This window comes from Bemisia tabaci, chromosome 4 (assembly GCF_918797505.1).
Source record: "Bemisia tabaci chromosome 4, PGI_BMITA_v3".
NCBI lineage: Eukaryota > Metazoa > Arthropoda > Insecta > Hemiptera > Aleyrodidae > Bemisia > Bemisia tabaci.
Window position 1 is genome coordinate 4,551,076 of NC_092796.1, and position 16,476 is coordinate 4,567,551.

Below are 16,476 nucleotides of genomic sequence, written 5' to 3' on the forward strand. Positions count from 1 at the left end.
AATTGCGCTGGAAGCAGGGCCGGATTTACCAGCTTGCCGCCCATGGGCCGCTAGTATTTTGCCGCACCCTTCTCATTCGTTTTGAAACATCAATGAAAACCATTAACGAGCCAGTGCAACAGTTTTGAGCACATCTCCTTATTTTAATTTTTTGTTTATGGATTTTGCACCAGTTGATTATGCTTGTGTAATATTCTCAGGTGTTTTCCCGTTCTATTTAAGCTTTTTATGCACATTTTCTACTGTACTTTCTTGCACTTAATTGATGATTTGAGTTCCTTTTATTCAGTTGTATTTTTTAACGCTTTTTTTTTATTTTGATTCTTCTATAAAAAATATGTATTGGTTCAATCCAATCCTAACTCGATCACTCTTAAACTCTGCGATCAAAACTGCAAAAACGGCAAATTGAGACCAAGAAGGCTAGCGTGGCCGTGGAGGCAGATTCAATATCAATCTTCAATCGCATCGCTAAGGCGCAGTGATACAACTATACGTACTCTCCGGAATGCGTGAGGTATCACACCACAATTGAAGGCGTTTTCAAAACTGCCAAATTTCCATACCTGGATTCTTGTGTCGTATGAAACTCGGATCGTGAGATAAAAAATGGGATTAGTGATTTAAATGAACGTGCCAGCAGGAAAGGGGTGCAATAGACGCGTTTACTGGTGTTGAACAATTTTTTTGGGAAAGCCCTGTCAGCACTACTGGCAAAAGTTCACGGAACTTTGCGCGAAAGTTAAGTTTCGTAAATCTATCTCTGTGTGGACAAGGCCTTCCATTCATAAGAAATGAACGAAAAAATTATGAAAGAACAAACATAAATTTGGATTAATGATTTTAACTTCCGCCGCTGGGCCTCGCAGACCGCACTGTGTTTGACGCAATGCGTGAGGTATTCATGCATTCTTGTAGGCGCTATCCGTTTCACGCTGTCCGCAATGACCGCACTGTGTTTGATGCAATGTGTGAAGTATTCGTGCAGTTTTGTAGGCGCTATATATGTGTTACATGCCGATCGCCGCGCAGAGGCTTTCTCCTTTTCATCTGAAGTCCTCGTCATCATTTCTCTCTAGGTAAGTCGCGCCGTTCCAGGCCAAACTGCGTGTTTGATTTCTCTCTTAACTCGACTAATTAAAGGTGCTGCCTCTTATATCACTGAAAGACGACAAAAGTAGAAATTACCATACTCTCAGAAAAGTAAAGATTTTGTCGCCTTTTCTCGTTTCTAATTTTTTTTTTCTAAATCCGAATTTTTTTCTATACCTACATTTAAAAAAATTGCAAAATTTGCCGCCCTTTATAGATTTGCCGCCATGGGCCGCGGCCCATGTGGCCACCCCCTTAATCCGACCCTGGTTGGAAGCCTGAAACTTTGCACAGGCATTCTTGAGGGCTCCAGAATTCGAAAAAAGCGTTTTCCCTAAAAATGGCAGATGTAAGTGACCGCTATTGTTACACATAAGTCCTCATATATTCTTATGGGTCTCAGGGCTCATATCTTAGCGCAAATAGTTCAGATCGACAGAAATACGTCCAATTGACCGGAAGCTTGCAAAAAAAACACGTGGTCCGCGGATTGTGGCGGTCGCAGCGCGGTGAACTGCAGAAGACTCTCTGCATTATCAAATTGATCCAAAAAAGTATTTTTGAAAAATTTAATTGGCAAGTCAATACATACTCTCCCTTAGGTCCAAAAAGGTTTAGTTAGGCTTGTGCGGCCTTCTCTTTTACCTCTGCAAATGTCGGCCTCAGCAGAAACATCAAAAATAGATGAAGTCATTTTTGTTAGCTACTCTTTTCTTCTGTTAAAAACCTTAATCCATTCATCAACTTTGTTTTAGAAAAATGTATAAAGAAGCACAACACAATTTTAATTTCTTAAAATCGAGCTGTATCTTTTAACTGACGGAGAAACATTATTCCAAAAACCTCGAGATGAAGAATTGAAGAGTGCGGCTAGGTGCGTGCTCTCGTCTCGTCCATTAAAACGCCTTCAAAAGGGTATCGAGCAACTCTTCGAACACGCTCCGCGTGAATAGGAGTTGGTTTCGCCTGCATGGCAGATTGAAGGCGTTTTGTGCTCGAACGACTCAAGTTTCAAAATACAGTGTAAAACAGTGGTATACGGGATTATTGGAGTTAAAGATGAACTAATGGGTTCTTTATTTAATTAAAAAATATCCGTGTGTCATTAAAATATTTTCATGGACATTCAATCATCACCAAACGAAAAATGGTTGAAGCAATACTTCTCTGCTTATGGAAAATTTCATATGAGCATCCGAATGTCACCATGTTTTCTCGATTGGAACATTCAGATTTGAGGGAAGTCATGAATAATTTGTCTTGAAATTTTCAGATACATTGAGTTTAATTGGATATAAATTTATTTGAAAATTTTGACGAAAAAACTGTAAGTTTTCTAGAAAGATTTTTGTGGAAAATCGGCAACCTCCGGCGGCGTTTTTCCTTCGCACGGCAGAATTCTCCTAGGTGCCAGTAATAAAAGTGATACTTTCAAATGGAGGAATAGGTACCGTATATGAGGATAAAAATGCTGGCAAATTGTCTTCGATAATTAATTAGGTACTTTTAACCTCGAGTGATCGAGTTAACCTGAAATCTGACCCATCCCAAAATTCCAATTCACTGGAACCGTAATCCCTCCATATTTGCCATGACCGGAAATTAACCCAACGGGAAACTGTTTCCAACCGGTAACGTGTCCCTGTCGAAAATCTGCCCCGACTGAAAATTTGATTCGATCGGAAATCTGACCGACCGGAAACCACAATCAACGGGATTCGTTATCCACCCGAATTTTCACTTGACCGGTAATCGAAAATTTTAATTTCTACTCGACCGGAAATGTGCCCCACTCGAAAACTTGACTCAACTGGAAATCAACCCGACCGGAAATGTGTTCCAACCCAAAATTTGGTCGTTCTCGGATGGAGAATAACCAATTTCAATACCAATATATCATTGATTTTCCTAAAAAAATCGCAAAAATTCGATATAAGCGATTGATATATCGACTCGTTAACGTTAAATATCGATTCTACAAGAAAAAATACGTAAGTGTCGGTTTACTACAGTCATATTAGGTGCATTTAGTCATCCGTGAATCAAAAATGAACAATTTCAATCTCAAAAAATCGTCGATTTTCCGTAAAGAATCTTAAAAAATCTATAGGACCGATCGATATATCGACTCGTCAACATTAAAACTCGATTTTTCGTGTAAAAATACGTAGGAACCGGTATGTATAACATGTGTAAACCACGATAACAACCCCGTAGACACATCAATTCAACAAGAAAATAGCGAAAAATAAGGCCGAAGTTTGACCCCTTTGCCCCCCCCCCCCCCACAACTCGAAAACGGTTCCTATACTCATCTTGAAGTTTTTCCTGAGTTTTTTGTTATTATAAGCTTCCACTTTAACCTTGGTTCGATGGTCGAATCAAATACCGAAAAAGGGATGAAATTTTGGGAGGCTCTTTGGCAACTCTCGAATGTTCTTGTTCATGCGGCGTTTTTCCTTAGCACGGCAGTATGTTTCTCATGAAGACAGAGACAAAAGACTCCAGACCAATGCTGATCGTAAAACCATCGGTTACACTCATTGGAAGATGGTCCTCACAGGAATTTGTTATTCATAGATTGGAGCCCTGCCAAATTCACAGACATTCTATTTCTCCCGAGACGAAATAAAATTTGCTTCTTTACTCCTGCCATGTTACGAAGTTTACAGAGCACCAAGACTCATATCGCATTTTGCTTGTTTTGTGTCAAAAACATAACGACGGTGTCGGTTCTCGCGACAGTCGTCATTTGTTAGTCTATTATTTTCTTCCTTTGTTCATTGCAACGGTAGCTAGACACTACCCTATTTTCTTTTACCAGCTACCTAGTTTGGCCGACAAAAATCCAAGTCATACTTCGGCTATGTTGCTCACGTAACCTTTTAAGCACCGCCGCTAAAAATAAGACACATAGAGCTATCACAACATGAAAATAGGGTAAGAGAAAGGACTCGCTTTGATGACGGCGCAGAGATACAACTATTCGTGCTTGATGGATGTCCGTGTTGTATCTGCAAAATTGAAGGCGCGATGCGTGAACTCGCAATGCTCCGCTCTATATGCGGTCAATGAGGTGTCGCTTAGATTTGGGAGAAAGGTAAAAAACAAAGCCCGATTACATATCTTCTATCTTCGGCTGTTTTGCTAACGTAACACTTGAAACGCAACTACAAATGAGACACACAGAACCAACACAATATGGAAATGGAGCAAGGGAAAGGGCACGCGCCGATGACGGCGCAGGGATACCACTATTCGTGCTTGATGGATGTCCGTGTTGCATCTACAAAATTGAAGGCGGTATGGCGCGTGAGCTCGCGACGCTTTGCTCTATGCTAGCAGTGATTTGTCGCTCTGATTCTGGAGAAAAGTTTTAAAAATCAGACCCAAAAAAGTCTCTCCTATCTTCGGCTGTGTTGACATTTGGTCTCTTCATTTTTTTCAATTTGATGTCTTATTCTTTTTCTAAGATGTAATTGTAGACCTACATCTAAAATTCGAATGTACCAGCTCCGTAGAACCCGCGGGGTACGAGTTTTCAGCTATCCTTGGGTCAGTTTGACCCGGCTTGGGCATCTAAGGGTTCGATTCCATTATTGGGCGAAATCTCAGCACTTATATCATTGCTTATAACCGGACTAAGTAAACTATTGGTTTATAAAGCATTGTACACAAAAAGAACTATTGGACAAACTTCATAAATAGACAGTAAAAATTTGGATCAAAGAAAATTGGGTAAAAATTCTAACCACCATTGCAACATCCCGCGTCTTACAATGGGATTACTCTATTTTCTCTTTCGTCTAACGCTTTTTTCTTTCTTTTTTTTTACATCAAATCCAATAATCAGCCCTCACGCGTTACACAGGATCCTCACAGGACAATTTTACACAAACCAAAGGCAAAGCTCAAAAGTTTTCGTTCTGACACATTTTAGCCCTGTGTCCATTCGTCAAAATGGGAGCTCAAGTGAATCGATACTCGTAAATACGATCTGTTCGCGATTATTGATTGAATTGCAACACTCATCAATAGAGAATTGCTGGTGTCTGAAATTTGATGAATTTCGTGTTCAAGTGGAAAGTACTGAGTGAGCTGGACACGAGGATACCTTGGTTCATGAATTGAACAATTATTGGAGAAGATATGACAAAATTATCTAATCCGCTAAAATACATGTGTTTAAACGGGAAATGCCGCCTGATGACGTCACTAGGCGGTGTATTTTCTCACTTTTAAATCTATTTTTATATTATTTTTCATATCAGAAACAATTGTTAAAAATACTGTGCAATCAGCTCTTTAAGCATCTTCAGATGAAGCAATAAAAAATGTGCATGCAAATTCTCCATTGCATCAATTTCCGACTTTGAGCCACTTATCGTCGAAATTAATTCACTTTCAGCTTCCATTTTGACGCCATTTTGACGAGTGGAGACAGCGCTTTTGGTCCATTTTTTCATGCTTCATTTTTGGTGACTCCATTATTTTCTAGAGTATCTGTATAGCGAGAGAACAGACAGATGTGAAATTCCGAAAATCTATCAGGCCTTCACCGATGCCTCCGCGAATAAAGTTAGGGCCCAGAAATGCAGCCAACCTATGAATTTCAATCACCTAGAGCGATTTATTTATACAATTGTTACGAACCATCGTTTATAAAGCACGTATTTAGACTTAGTTTTTGCATAAATTTACTCATTTTTGTGGAAGAACGCTCATTTAAGTACTTTCTTAGCCATCTTCGTTAGAATTGGAATCTACAGACTGGCAGTGAAATTTTGTGCGTTAGAAGTTGGTTAGAGGGTTGGCTGCACTTTTGGGCCCTAAGCTCTCCATGAAGCGATCTGTCCATACTCTCGCTATACAAGTACTATTCCTCTCCTCAGTTCAGGCGAATAGTGTGATATCTGTAAAATCTATCGTCTCTGGTCTGGTGAAACAGCCTCAACGCGAAGCTCATAGGGCTATCGTGCGGGGCCGTGCCCGGGGCGCGGTAGGCGGCACTTCCGCGACGGGAAGTCCGTGAAATGGGAATCGTTGGGTAATCGGGAATCGGGCGGTCGCGAGAACTGCAGTGCGCTACGCAGGGCCGCGAGTTCGGGTCGAGGCGATGCGATGCCCGCACCGAAACCCAACTCGCGCAACGAAATGAGCTAACCACTCGCCGCAGCCGCCGCCGCGCCGGGCCCCTCGGAAGCCGCAGCGTCCGTTGAACTTTCGCTCCGATATCGGGAGAAAAGTTCGGCCGGGAAGTGATCTAGTCCCGAAGGCAGCCAAAGTTTGACTCCACGTGGCCCGGCCCCGTCGCTCAGGGGGCCCGCAGAGAAGGACTAGTCGACGACTTCCCGCTCATCGACGTCAACGCATCTGCTGCGTTACCCAGCGTTGCCACATCAGGCAAGGAATACAGGAAAATGTCAGGGAATCTTAAGAAGTCAGTAAAAATGCGGAAATGTCAGGAAAAAATTGTTGTACCGCCCTTAATTAGACTGCATTTTGCAATTTGGAACTATAAATTCCAGCCTGGTTTAAAAACAACGTATGTGCCATTAGTTTCCCTATGCACATAAGTGTTTTTTCAGAAGAGCCAGAATTTATAGTTCCAAATTGCAAAATGCAGTCCAATTGCTGTCTAGAACGAGTTTGACGTTTCGAACAGCAAATTTTGTCTGAAAACTATTCTTAATTACCCACGTCTTATCAAACATCTGTCATGTCTTCAATTGTCAGGGAACTTCACTAAAATATGACAGAATAATCAGGGGAATTTCAGAGAATTTCTTTCTGTATATTCTATGAAAACCCTCCTGGTTACCGCAGAGAACAGTGACGGTTGTGCTCTCAAGGCCTGGATACACGCTCAAATTTCCGTCAATTTCCGCTTAAAATGATGACAAAAATGGCGTTCAAATTTTTGCGGCCTGCAAAAATTTGATGGTGGATGGTGCGCACCAGTCACCATTTGATCGGAAATTGTTGGAAATTTGAGCGTGTATCCAGGCCCACAGTATTCCCTCAAATAGCTCCTTTCCTCAGGAACTTCCATTTGGTTTCCATAAGGTCTGATATAAAAGTCCTCAAAACATCATCATTAATTTGGGAAAACATTTTTCCAACCTCAAATAAAAGTCGTCGTTTTACGAGAGAGACTTAACTATAAAAAAAAGTAAAAAAAATAAAAGTAAATTTCAACGTTGCCAAAATTTCCTCTCGCAAATTTCATACTAACCAGGAGAATCTTTGGCATTTTCTAACTAGGAATGCCACTGACATTTCCTCAGATTTTAAGCAGAATCAGAAAACTTTTGGTTGAAAATTGCAATGGTACATTTTTTTAAGGTAAATTGATTGTTTGAGTCAATTTGGCCACCTTGGAATGGAGTTACATTCCTTCGTCTGGGAGACGGCGAACTCAGCAGTTTAGGTGAACTTGCTGCTGCTTTGTCGGACACTCAGTTCTGCTTACTTATACTGCCCTTGGACAACCCTCGTATTTTTGCGTCTGTAGGCGAAGTCATAATTTCTAGATAAGCACCGTCCGCAAATTCGAAGTATGAGCACTGTAGGCAAATTCTGGCGAAGGGATTTGGTTCAATTTTTTAACCTACTGCCGACCTCTATCTCAACAAAACGAAATTTCTACCGATACGGTGCGCCAGGAGCGGATTTACCTACTTGCCGCCCCCTTCTCATTCGTTCTGAAACTTCAATGGAGACCATCAAGTGAACGTGCCGGAGGGAGAGGGATGCGTAAGACACATTTACTCGTGTTGTGCACATTTTTTGCAAAAGCCTTGTCAAGCCCAAAGTTCACGGAACTTTGCGCGAAAGTTAAGTTCCGTAAACCTATCGTTGTGTGAACAAAGCCTTCCATTTCTAAGTATTGAGCGAAAAAATTATGAAAGAACCAACATAAATGGGGTTTAATAATTATAATTTCCGCCGCCGCGCCACGCTGACCGCACTGTATTCGACGCAATGCGTGTACAATCTTGTAGGCGCAATGCGGCGTTTCACAGCGACCGCTGTTGATCGCACTGTGTTTGGCGCAATGCGAGAAGTATCCGTGCAGTCTTGTAGGCGCTATGCGTTTCCCGCCGACCGCTGCTGAACGCACTGTGTTTGACGTAATGCGTGAAGTATTCATACAGTCTTGTAGGCGCTAATATGTGTTACACGCCGACCACCGCGCCGAGGGCTTCTCCTTTTCATCTCAAGTCCCCGTCATCATTGCTCTCTGCGCCGCGCCGTTCCAGACCAAATTGGGTGTTTGGTCTCTCTTAACTCGACTAATCAAAGGTGCTGCCTCTTGTAACATCGAAAGACGACAAAATTAGAAATTACTACACGCTCAGGAAATGAGAGATTTTGTCGCCTTTTTCTCTTTTGTAATTTTTTTTTCTGAATCCGATTTTTTTTTACACCTTCATTAAAACAAATTTCAAAATTTGCCGCCATGGACCGCGGCCTATGTGGCCACCCCCTAAAGCCGGCCCTGCGCAGCTATATATAAGCGTCTACAACATTCAGTTTTCATGCTGGCAGCATTGACGTACGACTACATCCAAAATTCTCGACTCACCTCGGTAGATGGGTCGAAAAGTGGATTGGATGCGAACGTTGGTCATAATTCATAGAGCAACTGAGTTTAGTTCTTGAGTTCAGCAGAGCGTTTTTCTCCGTTGGTTTGCAACCCTGCAATATGGTTGAAAAAGTCGACCTGTAATGGAGCAGCCTCTCGAACTCTTCAAGGGCTGGGCTATAACATGTTCAAGGGGCCAACTACCTAGTTCAAACAGACATCGATTATCTCTCCGTTTTGATCTATTGCTTGCGATATGAAGCGGCAAGAGATTGAGAGAGATCATGGCTTGATTGCAGGAACTATTCGAACTCTGGTGCTGTTTTGTAGTATCGCGATTGATTGAAGGCGAACCAAGCGACGGAATGAAAGTTACTACTGTTGCCAGTTAGAGTCCCTTTATACTGAGAGTCAAGACAACGTGAATCCATTTCTGATTGGTTCCCGTATTTTAGGCCTCCACAGTGTCACAAACGGGAATAAAGATTACATTTTCACCAATTGCAAAGATTATAATCTGGAATGGACCAGGGAATTACGGGTTCGGCAAGGAACAAACGGAATGAGACGAGGAACGGAGAAAGGCATTTGAGAATGGGCCGATCAAAGATTACGAAAAACGTTCAATTTCTGTAATCTTTATTCCCGTTTGTGACATCCATGAGCGGAATTGTCTTGACTCTCAGTATAAAGGGACTCTATTGCCAGTCACCTGCTCAGGGCTCAGCTCATTGCCAATACAGATTATGTGTGGCGTCCTAATTTAAGTGTCACTTTGAACAATATTTCAACTGCCCTTGTTTAAAATTATGGCGGCAACCGGGGGGAGGGGGGAGGGGGGGGAGTGGGAAGTCGAAGCCGTAAATGATCCCTACGTTTTTTTCGGGAAATGTGGACTGCCTTCAACTTTGAGAGTTTGCAATCCGCAAATGTACGGGCCCTTCGCACCCGCCAGCATCCCGCGCCCCTGAGTTCCTGCTAATCCGGGCCTGCATCCATCAAATCTTGACGACTGGATTCAAGTGTTCAAGTTCTGCTTTAATGAGGAGTTGCCGTAATCAAGTTTTGATCTCCCTGAATCTCTTGCCGCTTCATATCGCAAGCAATAGATCAAAACGGAGAGATAATCGATGTCTGTTTGAACTAGGCAGTTGGCCCCTTGAACGTGTTACAGCCCAGCCCATGAAGATCTGCGGGATCTGCAGAATACCTCCGTTACGACCTCAACGCCAAGAGCTTTTTTAGGGATTCGTAGTTGGTTTTAGAGAAAACCAGTGACACCATTCTGTTTCTTGCAAAGTTCTTCGTAGGGACAATAGAAATGTTGCATGTGTGAGGAATTTGCGATTTGACTGTTGATTCTCATGTAAAAGTTCGCGAGAAACACGATAGTGCCACTGGTTTTCCCTGAAATCAACTCCCAAGCTCAAAAAAAAGCTCTCAAAGCTGAGGGCGTGATAAGGGGGTTATCTCACGCTATCCTGTGAGTCTACCTCTACATCAAGACCAACTCTCCATGCAAAGATAGGGAGCAAATACATTGACAGGGCTGCCACTTCATTTGGGGACTCCAAAACTAAAAACACGGCAACCCTGCTAATGTATTTGCTCCCTATCTTTGCATGGAGAGTTTGTCTTGATGGAGACGTGGACTATCAGGATAACGTTGGATATCCCCTCCATTTTGGCCTCAACTTTGAGAGCGTTTTTTGAGCTTGGGAGTTGATTTCGGAGAAAATCAGTGGTACCATCGTTTTTCTCCCGAACTTTTACTAAGAACCAATAGTCAAATCGCAAATTCCTCACACATGCAACATCTCCATTGTAACTCGGAAATCCGCATTGCATGCTCCATTTCCGGTAACGGGTAAGTTGGAACTGAGATCCTCTTTCCGGCTCTTTTCCGGTTTGCCTCTTGGGGATTTCCCTCTGTGCGGGAGGCCACGTGGAGGAAGCCCAAGTGCAAGAGGACGCTTTTATGCAGTTCACAGTGGGTCGGTGACCCTGGGTGCTGCGGCGCGGTGCGTCGGCGCGGTGGCGGCGAGCCTGACGCAAGGTCGAATTTCGAGCCTCCGCACGGCCCGGCCCGGCGCGGCGCGGCGCGCATCGGTCTACCCGCTTCCACGTGGAGGAGGTCGCTCCGCGCCCGCGGTTCGACGAACCCCGACCCGACACGTGCCCCAAAAGCTCCGGCCCCGACCCCATCAAAAGCTCTTCCGCCTTCCGCATTCCCCTCCGCCGCGCAAAAGCTTCCGCCTTTGACCCAGCCCGGCCGATCGTTCCCGACTCAGCGCCATTGGCGGAGTGACGAGACGGACCGACTTGTCGCTTCGTCCTCACCTAACCGACTGCGTCTTAAACTCCGCTAAAAATTGTTGCGACTTCACCGTAGTAACAATAAAAACGTGGCTTTTCACCACAGAGGAAACACAGAATGTGGTGGCAAGCGGAGGAGTGTACTTTTCTACGCCACAGCTAAAAATGAAGCCGCCCTGATTGGTTAATAGGATCGCGGGAAAACCGAGACCTCTTTGAACTTTAAAAAGGAGCGGGAAAAACTGTCCTGTCCCCACTTATTTTGGCTCTAAAAACTCGTAACTATTGACTGTTTATGGTTCCATATGTTTCTCTATCGATGTTCGATCGTAACTGAATATAATTTGGACTGCATTTTGCAATTTGGACCTATAAATTCCGGCCCGGTTTAAAAACAACGTATGTGCCATTAGTTTCCCTATGCACATAAGTGTTTTTTCAGATGAGCCGGAATTTATACGTCCAAATTGCAAAATGCAGTCCATTTCTAACAAGGGGAGCTTCCCAAGTGTAACCGGAATTTTGAGTTGAAATTTCGCATGAAGATACTAGAGATGATTTTAGGGATGCCGTATTTTTTCGTTTTTTCGAATGGGGTCGGGAAAGTCCTCAAAAAAAAGGCTAAAGATGCGGAAAAAACGCGTGCGCTAGCGGCACAAGGTAAACGTAGGTGATAGAGGCTCTAAATCCTTATCAGTACCGCGTGGCCAAACGGTAGCGCGCTCGCCTCGCAGGCGGGAGGTCCTAGGATCGGATCCTGATTACAGCTCGTAATTTTATTTTACTTTATGCTTGTTTCTTTTTCACTTACTTTATTTTGCACCATTCGCTCCGCAAACCGACTTACGAAGTAGAACACGTAGTGACTGAAGATTTTTTACATATGCTGATAAAAACTCGAAGTTTCTCTTGGATTGAAACGTTATATATAACTGAATAAACAAAACACTCTAAAACCCACCAAATTTCGTTGCCAAGCAGAATTTCCGGAGTATCAGTCAGATACAGATACAGATTCGACTGATACTCCGGAAATTCTGCTTGGCAACGAAATTTGGTAGGTTTTAGAGTGTTTTGTTTATTCAATTATATATAACGTTTCAATTCAAGAGAAACTTCGAGTTTTTATCAGCATATGTAAAAAATCTTCAGTCACTACGTGTTCTACTTCGTAAGTCGGTTTGCGGAGCGAATGGTGCAAAATAAAGTAAGTGAAAAAGAAACAAGCATAAAGTAAAATAAAATTACGAGCTGTAATCAGGATCCGATCCTAGGACCTCCCGCCTGCGAGGCGAGCGCGCTACCGTTTGGCCACGCGGTACTGATAAGGATTTAGAGCCTCTATCACCTACGTTTATCTTGTGCCGCTAGCGCACGCGTTTTTTCCGCATCTTTAGCCCTTTTTTTGAGGGCTTTCCCGACCCTATTCGAAAAAACGAAAAAATACGGCATCCCTAAAATCATCTCTAGTATCTTCATGCGAAATTTCAACTCAAAATTCCGGTTACACTTGGGAAGCTCCCCTTGTAAGTGCGAAAATGCTATCCATTTTTCTCTATCCATCAAGATTTTCCGAAAAATCGATTTTCTTGTAAAAAGAAGGTTTTCCGGGGAAAACTCAGTTTTAAGGAAGTAAACCTCAACATGTGACGGATGTTATTTCTGTGTTTTTTAAAGCTGGGTCCGAAAATGATGACAAACTTGCTTCATTTTATCGGAATTTTCCGGAAAATCGATTTTCTCGTAAAAACAAGGTTTTCCGGGGAAAACTCAATTTTTAGGAAATAAACGATCGACTTGTAATAGATGCGCTATTTGTCCTCGAATTATTTAGAGAATTTTGTTCGCCTTCAGATCTAAAGTATCGGAAAATTTCTGAAAAAAATCTTAAGCATAACTTCCTCAAAAGTAAATATTCATTCGTGGGAAATTTGGTAACATTTGAACCGTTACTCTTAACACGGCAGCAGCGGAAAGCTTCGGTAAAACTCATAAACCAAATATCTCGGTTTTCGACGTTGCAGACTTCCTGTCAGGCAAGCACTTGATTAAGGGTGAGGGATTTAAGGATCAGCAACTATTCGAGCTCTGGTGCTGCTTTTTGGTATCATGAATTTTCGAAGGAGAAATAAGTGGCACGCGGAAAATCGTCTCTGCCATTTACCAGCTCGGTCAGGGCTTGTTGTTGTTAACACGAACTATTGAAAACCCAGTGTGACTCAGATGCTTCGCCATAAATTATAGTTTTAATAATTAATCGTATCATTGATTGGGTGATTTTCTGGAATTTCCCAAGGAAATAGACCGGGATTGTTTCGATCGATATGATTCGAGCAAAAAATAAAAACTAACCTGTTTTTTACGTAATTATCTCTTTATCAAATCAATGTCGATCGGGTCTCATTTGTCTGTTCCAATCGATGCTTATCGATCACCTATTCTTTTGATTACTCTTTTCATTTTCCTCCTGTTCATTCTCTTTTCTTCTTTTTCTTTCTCTCATTTTTTTCTTCCTTATACCTATTCAACTACGTGGGAGCTTGTGCCTACACGAGAAATTGAAGGAAAACTGACATGACGTTAGAGCACCTCTTCCGCGTGCCATTCACGATGATACCACTATTCGACCACGTGGGAGCTTGTGTTGCCTACACTGAAAATTGAAGGCAAACTTGCATGACGTTACAGTAATTTCTTCTTTTTTGGTAAAAACAATATTTTTTCATTTTATCTTTTAGTAGACGAGTACGACCATCATACGACCAATAGGTAAGTCATAAAAAAATTTGAATCCGTTGACGCGATCCCGACAAAATGTCTCGTGTCTACAGCAAATTCGCCTACAGAGCCTGGGTGAATATTTCTATACATATGCAAATTTATAATCTTGATGAAAACTAGTATTGAAATGATTACTGTAATAGAGATATATCCAATAATGATTAGTCTATTAATGATATGTATTTTGGCCAAGACAGCCTGTATTATGTATTAACGCCAACATTTCGTTCTTTAGAGGATTTAGTGTTCACTTGTCGGCGTTCGATACATCTTTTATGTCGCGACACAGAGCGACGAACCCAGCTTGCAACATCGTTTTCCATCTATTTAGACCTGTGTTGAACAATCGATTCTTATCGGAGCATCTTGCCCTTCTGAGAATCGATTAATTTCTATAGGTTTAAATGGAGAGAAAACAATGCTGCCAACTTGCTGGATCCACCAATGTCGTAATCGACACCTGAAACATCCCAACTTAATTATAAGCTAATTAACAGCTAATGGACATTTACGTAGATATAGTGAGAAATTAACCACCACAGCACATCTATTTTCTCATATAAGTTCCACGTAGAACACGTGGACGTATCAGAAATTTCTAAATTTAACTCAAAATGAAGAAATCGTAGTTTTTTACGAGTGCGGTCGAATTCGAACCCCTCGCTTACCAACTCGACTTAAGTCTCTTAAGTCTACTCGTATCAAATTTGCAATTACTCAAACTAATTTCACTGTTCTTTATACGATGAAGTGATTATCTAAATGTGCTGAATTTTTCTTGGCAAGTTTAAAAGTTAGCATGTTGCAGAAGTATCAAAGTAGGAAAGCACTTCAAGTACAGTCCAAAATGTATTAATGAATGGTAAGTCTCATTTTCCTGGCCGATTTAACGTGCTATGTAAATTTTGGTTTTGTCGTGGACGGGGAATGTGAATTTACTGATTCTAATGCACTTGAAAAGAAACACTAATTTCTCATTAATTGGTCGAGTATGGACAAATCAAACATGTTTAACGCATCTTGCGTAAAATTTTTATGTAAGAACCTTACGGCTCACAGTGGATCGAGTCAATAGGAAAGGTCGGACAAAATTTGGAAACTTTGAACGCTTATAAATCCATTCATACAAAACTTTGAGGTTCTAATAGTGGTTCCATTGATTTCCTCATGAAATTTTCACCTAGCAACACCCCTTTAAATACAATGTGACGGAATTAACATCAAAATTTGCAGTTTCAGTAAAAAATGTCATGCCCTACCTGTCAAATTGACTCGATCCACTGTGCGGCGCTTAATTCTTACCCGGAGACCCTGACTCGATGGTTCACTACATAATGTTCGTAGGATGAAATCCGGTGATATCCTAGCGCAACGGCAACCCTGATGATGACTCCCTGTTCGGACGCGGTTTGCTCTTGGTGTTCCCGTCCAGGATCAAGGACTCAGGACGCTCCGCGTCAAGTGAAGAAGAAAGTGTGAAGAAATCTCAAGGTTGACACGGTGTTTTCCCATGCAGCACTGCACTGCGCACGTGGTCCCGCTGGAGCGGCGACATGAACGCAGGCGCAAGATAGAACGACAGCAGCACTCGGTACTCATAAAGGTAGGTACCTCGATTTCTACCACGGTGCGGCAGGGAGCTAGGTAAAGGGGTATGTATGCTCCACATGTCTCCTCTTCAAAAACCCACGGATAACAACTCACACGCTTAATTCTGTAGTTTGATGACTTAGTGCCATTGTTTGCATCCATTCGCCTCAGATTAGAAAATGCGTCGTGCATTAGTTCGAATATTTGTCATAGAGTACATACAGTCGTAATGTAAATGGGATAGCTGGCGCCATGTTCTGGTCGACGTCGACGAATTCCGAGCCCGGTGTGCACCAAGCATTTCGGTCACTTTTTCTATACATATTCGATCCAAAATGGCGATGTGGAATACGTAATGATTTTTGTCCTCTTCGTTACATCGGATGGCCAGGTCCCCATGTATCGCAAACAATCGATTATGTATCGAAAAAGTGGCCCGACATGACACAGGAGTCTCGAAATTTGGGATCTGGAAAAAGCTCAAAAGTGGCGATAGCTCCTTGGCGCCACTTAGTTTCTAAATTGAACAGTTGTTGGAAAAAATAAGACATAATAACCGAATCTGCTTGAATAAATGAGTTTAAGTGCGGCAGATGCCGCCAGATGACGTCATAAGGCGGCACATGTTCTCACTTTTTAATGTATTTTTCTGCAATTGCCCATGTTAGAAAAACATTATGAAAAATACCGCGAGCTCAGCTCATTAGGCACTCTCAGATGAAGCAATAAAATTTGTGTGTGCAAATTCTCCATTGGAGGTTTGAGAGTGCCCTAGCCTGCTGATACAGCGCACCAAGTATATATATACACGGAGTTTGTGCTTAGTACCTATTCCTAGGGCGCTTTGTCCCTGAGCCCGGGGACAAAGGATGGGTTCGAGGACCCCGGGATGCTCCGGAGTCGGGCGGGGGCCGGGGCGGATCCGACGACTGTTTTCGGTGAATGGTGCACAACTTTCTCTTTCCTTGGCCACGCTTCGTCGCGTCGCGGCTGGTGGCTATGGCGCAATGCAGTGGAGTGGCCTCGAGGTAGCCTTGAACTTAGGCCGGGCCTAAGGAATCGAAGACCCTCCTCTTTTCTCCCCGGGCCCGCTCCTGGCTCTTGCATCA